We start from the raw sequence: 8083 nt of genomic DNA on the forward strand, positions 1-8083 counted from the left end.
AAGGACTGGTGTGGACAATCGAGCGTGGTGGAAGGGTTTATCCACAGAGGGGTATTCATGGACGGGAAGGAGGTGTTGGTCAGGCGCGGGGTGTGATTCCCTGAGACAGAGTCATGGGGGGTTCCATGGCTTGTGCATGTGAGCGCGGGGCAGCCAGGGTGCGCGGGGAAGGCTTGCATGGTCAGGGAAATGTGCTGAGGGGCGATCGTGAACAGGGAGACCGTGGTACCTAAAATGGCTGTCGTGTATTCTCATACGTGAGTCTGCAAGATGGCGTAGATAATGTTCAGTACACGAACTAAATTTCCACATTCCCTGGGCCCCAGCAGCAGCACGCCCCTGGTAGATTCAAGTAGAAACACAAGAACCTTTAATATGAGGTCACAGCCTCTTTTTATACACCAAATCCCAGAGGGCCACATGCATCAACCTATTTAGGAAGTGCAAACGGTGTGAATCGGTAAATTTGGCCGTTTGCGATTCCTAAAAAAGTTTTTGGGATGCATCATACTTTTTGTGAAATTCGCTATTTTTAGTGATTTCCAAAAATGCAAATGCTTTTAAGGAATCGCAAATTTGCAATTCCTTAAAAGCAATGCATGATTGTTTTTCAAATTGCGAATTAGCAATTAGGGGGTGCAAATTACCACGAGGTTGAACCTCGTGGTAATTTGCGAAAAGTTATGAAAATGCTCAAAAATGCATTTTTTAAACTTTCATGTTACAGACACACATATCCTTAGGACATGTGTGTGTGAAACATGCACTTTAAAATACATTTCAGGGGTGCAGGGGGGGGGTCCTTTGGACCCCCCTCTGCACCCTTGCAATGCATCAAACAAATGGGATTCGCAAAATAAAAAAGTGCAAAACGGCATTGATTCCTATGGGCCTCTAGGCCCATAGGAATCAATGTAATGCCATTCCTTAATTGCGATTCGTAATTAAGGAATCGCAAATACCGAAAATTAAGAAATCCTAAAAACTTTTAGGATTTCTTGATGCATAGGATTTTGCAATTCCTAAATTGCGATTCCTTAATTTTCGCAATTTAGGAAATGCAAAATTCTACAGTGATGCATGTGGCCCTTTGTCTCTAGGGTGCAGGGTGGGGGAAAACCAGATGCAGCTGGTTCTGGAGCACTTTGTTTTGCTCAGCCCCTCTCGCCATTCAGAGGACATGTTAGGGTCATCAGTCGCACCACAGGGGGCGGATCCAGCATTGTGGAGGGAAAGCCCAGCCCTATTCAGGTCCCAGGTGCAGCCCCTCCTTCCATCAACATGCAGATCTCCCCATTCACCACCGGGGCAGACCCATCCTGACTCCTAGAGCCAGGCACACCAGCCATCTCCAGCCAATCACAAGCCAGACAGTCAAATTACATTAACTGCACAGACATGCCAACTTCTAGAAGTGGTACTTCCACACTAGACACATTAAAGCTGCAACCATCATCGCGCAGCATTCAACCTCACGAGTGTGCACATACCAAACTCAACCTTGCACTCCCCACGCATCAGGAATTACCATGGACACACACATTCCCCATGCATTCCTATGGGAGGGCAGGCCAATCTCACACCCGCACTCAGAGAGCGCACACACTTTACACTGCGCCACAGTGCTAAAGTGCGCAAAGACCAGAAATCATTATACTGATGTAACATTAAAAGGCAAAAAGTTCAGGGGTGAACCTGCCAGAAGGGCCAAGTCCAACACCACTGTACTTCCATGTTCCCAATTCTCTAGAGCCTGTTATGTGTAGGGGTGGGTGAAACTAGAGTAATTTGCTGTAGCGAATTTACAGCACAATGTTGCAAGGAGCATAACCCTTACTTAGAGCTATTTTTTAGCACCAAATGCGCCCTTGCGTCCAAAATGGACCAGAGGATGCATTTTGCGCTAAGAAAATAGCCTGAAATGCAACCAAGTGCGAACAGCAACAGCTGCTCCCGCTCAGTACCTGTGCTTGTGCTGTAGGCCTTTTTTGCTCCTAATTACGCAAGTGGGCATAATGTTCTGTAATTTCTCTGCACAAGAGTAACACAAAATGACTCCATTTATTCTGTTGTAATTAATATTTCACCCAGGTCTAATTATGAGGCAGTTCTCATGCACTTTCACCAAAGGGCAGCTGCCGCTCTCAAAACATTCTAATAAATGAAAATCCATGACAGCTGAATGTTTCATGTTTTTCCACTGGTGGTGTGACCATGAGAGCTGCACTTCTCCCATCTTCCCACTAGAGGTCATGCATTGAAAATGCTGCAGTTCTCGTGTCTTACCACTAGATGGCAGGTCATGACACAGCTGGAGCTCTTATGTGTACTAGAAGTGCCACAACACCAACTGTGAGCCCACACTTTACACAAGAGTTGAAGTGGGTGTCTAACACACAACCTAACACAGTCAAAGTACAATAAAAAAAATCTACTACTAAACCTAGTTTTTAAATATTAGGTAAGTCACCCTAAAGTAGGTTTTGCAGCCCACAAGGGACAGTGTTTATAGATTAAACCTGTAACATGAAACAATTTAAGGATGGCATGTTCCTACAGTGACTAGCCTGCAGAAGCTATTTCACCAAACGGGGGTTGTGGCTTGTTACAGATGAAAAGATAGAATGCTAATTCTGCAACTTTGAAATAAGCTACATAATCAATTCAACCACTGTTTTAATATTAAAAGTCCAATTCAGAGGGGAATGTTTGCTTTTGATAAATATTGAGGAGATGTAACTTCTACAAAGGTAAGCTTTTCCTACCTGAAGCGCCTGTAGGCTACTTAACATTGCCCTGCCTGAAGCTGCAATGCCCCTCAGAGCCTTTGCTTTGATTAAGATTTGATTATGTGTGAAAACTGTTTCCAGAGGGAAACATCCTTTACAACACAACTTTTACCACGCAGTGCTATTACAACGCAGGTTTTACAACGAAAACCATTACAACGAATTGCGCTGGGGGCGCTCTAGGATAGGGAATAGATTTAATTTACTATCCAACACATTCCATAGTGTCCACGGGGACTGGAGTTGGAATAGTAAATTAAACTATTCACTATCCAGCACCCCAAAGCGCTATGCGTTGTAATGGTATGTGTTGTAACAGCATGCGTGGTAAAAGCATGCGTTGTAACGTCATACATCCGTTTGCAGAGCATAAATAATGCCATGACTAAGGGTGGGCGTAGTTGGTGAGTACTACTACGCAGAACTCCACGAAGGTGAACAAAAACTCTGTCAAAGCCGCAACTACGCTCCGCCAACAGAGAACTCATATATTTTTGGGAAAATAACAAGAATCTCTGTCTTTAAATGCTAAAATGCATATAGTCATTTCACAAAAGGGAAAAGTATTAATTTAGCAAGCAGTGAGAGAGGTGATGATTTTGGGATCCTCCCTAACCTAGGGAGAGAACCGAGCAGATTCCTTGAAAACAAACAGCATATCTTGCTGAACGATTCGTTGGTGGTCCCATCCTCTTAGGACCACCCCAAGCACAGTTATTATGGGCAAAAATACAATCCCAACCAAAGGCCCTGCAAAAAATTATGGGACAAGATTAGCAGTGGGCAGTGAATATTATAGTATCAAATATCAAAATAATTCTACAAAGAGCTGCAGTTCAACTCTTCGTTACTAGGTGTCGCTCACGAATCAAATGCAAAAGCATTGAATCAAGCTGCAGTTCCACTCGTCGTTACTAGATGTTCCTCACGAGTCACATGCAAAAGCATTGAAACCCTGAGCTGAGAGCTAATACTATAAATTCTACAAAGAGCTGAACTGCTGCTTCATGAAAGTGTCACGTCACCCCGCAGCTTCTCCAAGGTTTCTGGACCTGTGTATAGACAGATGACTAAACCTGCTGTCCGTGAACTGTGTACAAACCTGAAGGGCTGGAGCTGCTCCGACATGTACCCAATGCTAAGAAGTGGACTCCAAGGGTCAGATGGCTGAGCTCCGGTGTGATGATGTGGGCATCAGAAGCTATGAGAGGCCTTTTTCCTGGAGTGACCAGTTCCAACTGGATCTTGCTAGAGACCTTTACTAGAGTGAGTTCCCGAGGTCCTGATAGCCTTCGAGGAGTTGCTCCAAAAAAAGCTGGCAGAAGTGAGACGGAAATGTTTTGCCTTCCGGGACCTTCTGCTAGACTTTGTGTCAAAGATATCCAATTTCGAGGGTACTCAGTTAAATACAGCTGTCAGACTTGCTCCACGGGAGGATTTTGTGCTCCAAAAAAGAAACTAAGTACAAACGTAGAAATCTTGACTGGTTGAAGGTGTGAAAAGTATCCACCTGACGAGAGAAGTTTGTTGGAGCAAAACTCGAATTTTTCGCTCTTAACTTTTCCCACCAAAATAATCTGCTTTAGAGGGGCCCAGGCCTACAGGCATCAGACTTAGATTCACCTTTGACCTTGCCACATGGAGCATTTCGACTTCCCAAAAGTAGACTAATCCCAAAGGTAGCTTTCTTGACCTAGTCCTTGTACTACGTTTAGTCAACCTCATGGTCAGCCTTAACTTGAAGTTAGGATTTGGTCCCTCACAACCATGTACCCTGGTAAGACTATCTAAGGCAGCTGAAGCTTTCCTTTACCAGTGTACATTTAGCTGTGCCCCAGCCTTGGAAGGCCGCCCCTCTTGGAGGGCTCCTGGGATTGACGGAGTGCCTTAGAAACAAGGAACCAATATGCTGATGCAATGTGACCATCAAATCCCTGCGGCTTGTTGGACAAGACATCAGGATGCAGGGACTTGGTGGATTTTAATTATTGCGCCTAGAGAGACAAACTCAAAACACTTTACAAGAGAAACACCAAACCCCTTGAATTAACCCACCAAAGTAGACATGATTACAACTTCACCCGGTTCTAGGTGTAACATCAATGAATTTTCAGAAAATATCCGGTTTCTCAGTTAGTGTTCTTATCAACTCATAAACCAAATATGCATTAACATGCTATGGCCACCGGGAGGGCAAAGAAATGTCTATGCATGAATAATACAGGTTGCATCAGACACACACACACAAATACATATAAACATTTAAATGTTCATCAAGTATTAGGCATTTACTACATTAATTACATAGGAACTCATAACACCAATTTGTTATGACCATAAATTAGATATTGTTTTTGCTAAAACAAAAATCCGAATTTCAAAGGAGTCGAATACATTTAAAAAAAAAGCAAAGTAAAGTGCCTTCATACCGCACAAATATTGGAATACTAGATTTAAACATCAGAACAATTTAGTTGGTGTTGTGTGTGAATGTCCAGAGAACTCACTTATAATACAATTGCTTCCAGACTTGTATGCCCTGATTATGGTCCCACAGTAGTCATGTTTGCACCGTATCCTCAGCCTGTTGACCCTCGAAGAGTTATATAGATGATAAAACCTTCTTGAAAGGCAGATAATACTTCATAGCATCCCTCCGTGAACTGGATGGAGTCATTTCAGATTCACAATAATGCCTCTGCAGCAGGGACATTAACCCAACACACTATGAGGCTCCTGTAAACAAACCAAAGATGTCAGGAACAGATACCTTACTAGGTTAAATTTCACACAGGCCTAGATGTCCCTCACGAGTCAAATGCAAAGCATTGAAATTATTCTTACATCAAGCTGCAGTTCCACTAGTCGTTACTAGAGGTCCCTCACGAGTCAAATGCAAAAGCATTGAAACCCTTTCATCAAGCATTTGCATTTGACTCGTGAGGGACATCAAGTAACGACTAGTGGAACTGCAGCTTGATGTAATAATTTTAATGCTTTTGCTTTTGACTCCTGAAGGACATCTAGTAACGACTAGTTGAACTGCAGCTCTTTGTAGAATTATTTTGATATTGGATACTATAATATTCACTGCCCACCTCTAATCTCGTCCCATAATGCTTTGCAGGGCCTTTGGTTGTGATTGTTTTTTTGCCAATAACTGTGCTTGGGTGGGCCAAAGAGGATAGGACCACCACCGAATCGTTCAACAAGATGTGCTTTTTGTTTTCAAGGTATCTGCTTGGTGCCCTCCCTAGGTTAGGGAGGATCCCATAATCATCATCATCTCTCCCTGCTTGCAAATTTTTCAGTTTCACTATTGTGAAAGTACTATATGCTCTTCAGCATATAACAATAGAGATACTTATTTTGTCATAACTGGCACTGTGCAAGATGCCATTTGCAATTATTGCACATTACAGACAAGTACACAATGCCAACAGTTTGTGTACTACATGTAGCTCAAAGTAAACTACGTGCAACTACGCCCAGGGTTACCCAAGAGCAGGGAAGAGAGCGCAAGACAGAGGTGCCAGCAGGAATTGCCACTTAATAGCATATGATGTGAGACTGAGTGTAGTTCTCCTTTATTACCACTAGAGTGCAGCAACTGACAAGTGTTCCATTGTCCTCTCACCAGTGCACTACTAGAGCTCAAGCTGCAGTCCCCCCTCCCCGCCGCTAGAGGGCAGACCAGGACAGCTGCAGCCTCATTCTGCAGCACAGGTGAGATGGGGAAACAAATTCTGAATGTCTAGTATTTTTCTTTTGCAGGACATCCCTTCTCTGCCCCCTCACCCTCGGCTCCTGGAGAACAAGAAAAGACTGCCCAGCCGGATGTGGACTGCAGACCTCCCAGAATTCCTCCTCCGGCGCTGCATATATATGTTATACTCTGGGCCGGCGCACAACCTAGGGAGTTAACTGTCTGACCATTTTAAACACATTTTTCTACCAAGGGGGTGAGAAGGGGTGGCAGAAAGACACTCAGCATTTCACTTCCAGTTCACTGGTTCTTACTGAGGTGGGTAGGGGTCGAAGGTTATGACCTCTTGACAGCGAGTTTGGGGCGTGTGAATCTGCAGTGGGCTCTCTCCACAGACTAGGGCACATCAATGCAGTACAAACCCATAAAGTCATCCAGAGGAGGCCAGTTGACCTTCAGACATGGGTGGCTGCCTCTAGGGGTGTGGTACACAGAAAGAGCTGTGAGTGAGAAGGCAGGGCACACCTGCTGCCCTGTGTACCTGGGACCTTTCACAGTCACCCACAAACTCAAAAAAGACACAGCATATGCATTTATACACATTGTAGCTACTACCACACACTGAGGGGGAAGGGGTACCTACATGCCTGGGGACAAGCTGTGACACTCTGGAGGGGTGCTGCGACTACACGAGCCTGCCACCTCTTGCAACAGCACAGGGTGCAACTGCACCACGCGAGCGACAGCCACAATTGGGAGGGGTGGAAGTGGGTAGTTAGGGAGAGGGGTGGGTGCTTTGTTTCTGTAACGGTGTATACACTGAAGAACAATAAAGCTTGTGGAAACTTACAAGGTGTCAGATTCTGAGTGTAATGGATGCCCACTCGGGACTTGTTAAACTTTTATGTATGTGATGTGTGACGTTGCTCCATTACTGGGCGACACTGCGCGCCATCTACATTTCTGATTAATTTACAACTGGTCTGGCTACTAAACATTTTGGGCCTCATATTGAGGCATTGCCTGCCTGCCTCCTCCTCTTGCCTCAGTCCAGAAAAGGTGACCCATGGACATATTCTACATGTGATCCATACACATCGGAAGGAAACAATCGTTCAGTTTATAGTGGCAATGCAATCCTCTGCTCTCAGCCGGTAATGCTGCAGTGAAAACAATGCAAACCCCTGCTCCAAGCCAGCGGTGCCAACAATATGAACCTCTACCACAGCCAGCGGTGCCAACGATATGAACCTCTACCCCAGCCAGCAGTGCCAACAATATGAACCTCTACTACCACCAGCGGTGCCAACAATATGAACCTCCACTCCAAGCCTGCGGTGTCAACAATAAGAACCTCCACTCCCACCAGAAGTGCCAAAAATATAAACCTCCAACCCCGCCAGAAGTGCCAACAACATGAACCTCCACTCCCAGCCAGAAGTGCCAACAATATGAACCTCCACTCCCAGCCAGAAGTGCCAACAATATGAACCTCCACTCCCAATAAGCCATGCCAGCAATATGAACCCACACTCCCATCCTGTGGTGCCAACAATATGAACCCACACTGCCAGCCTGTGGTGCCAAC

General features: G+C 44.9%; 1 protein-coding gene across 1 annotated transcript in view; it reads left to right on the forward strand.

Annotated features, from left to right (window-relative positions):
• STX3 (syntaxin 3) overlaps nucleotides 1–6689 on the forward strand; it is a 284482-nt gene extending 277793 nt beyond the window's left edge. Inside the window, exon 11 of the mRNA XM_078677102.1 lies at nucleotides 6564–6689. The gene's annotated coding sequence lies outside the window, so the exon portion shown is untranslated. The remainder of the gene's footprint in view (nucleotides 1–6563) is intronic.
• Nucleotides 6690–8083: the final 1394 nt, after the last annotated feature.

The sequence above is a fragment of the Lissotriton helveticus genome, chromosome 1_1 (assembly GCF_964261635.1).
Source record: "Lissotriton helveticus chromosome 1_1, aLisHel1.1, whole genome shotgun sequence".
In the NCBI taxonomy this organism is placed as follows: Eukaryota; Metazoa; Chordata; class Amphibia; order Caudata; family Salamandridae; genus Lissotriton; species Lissotriton helveticus.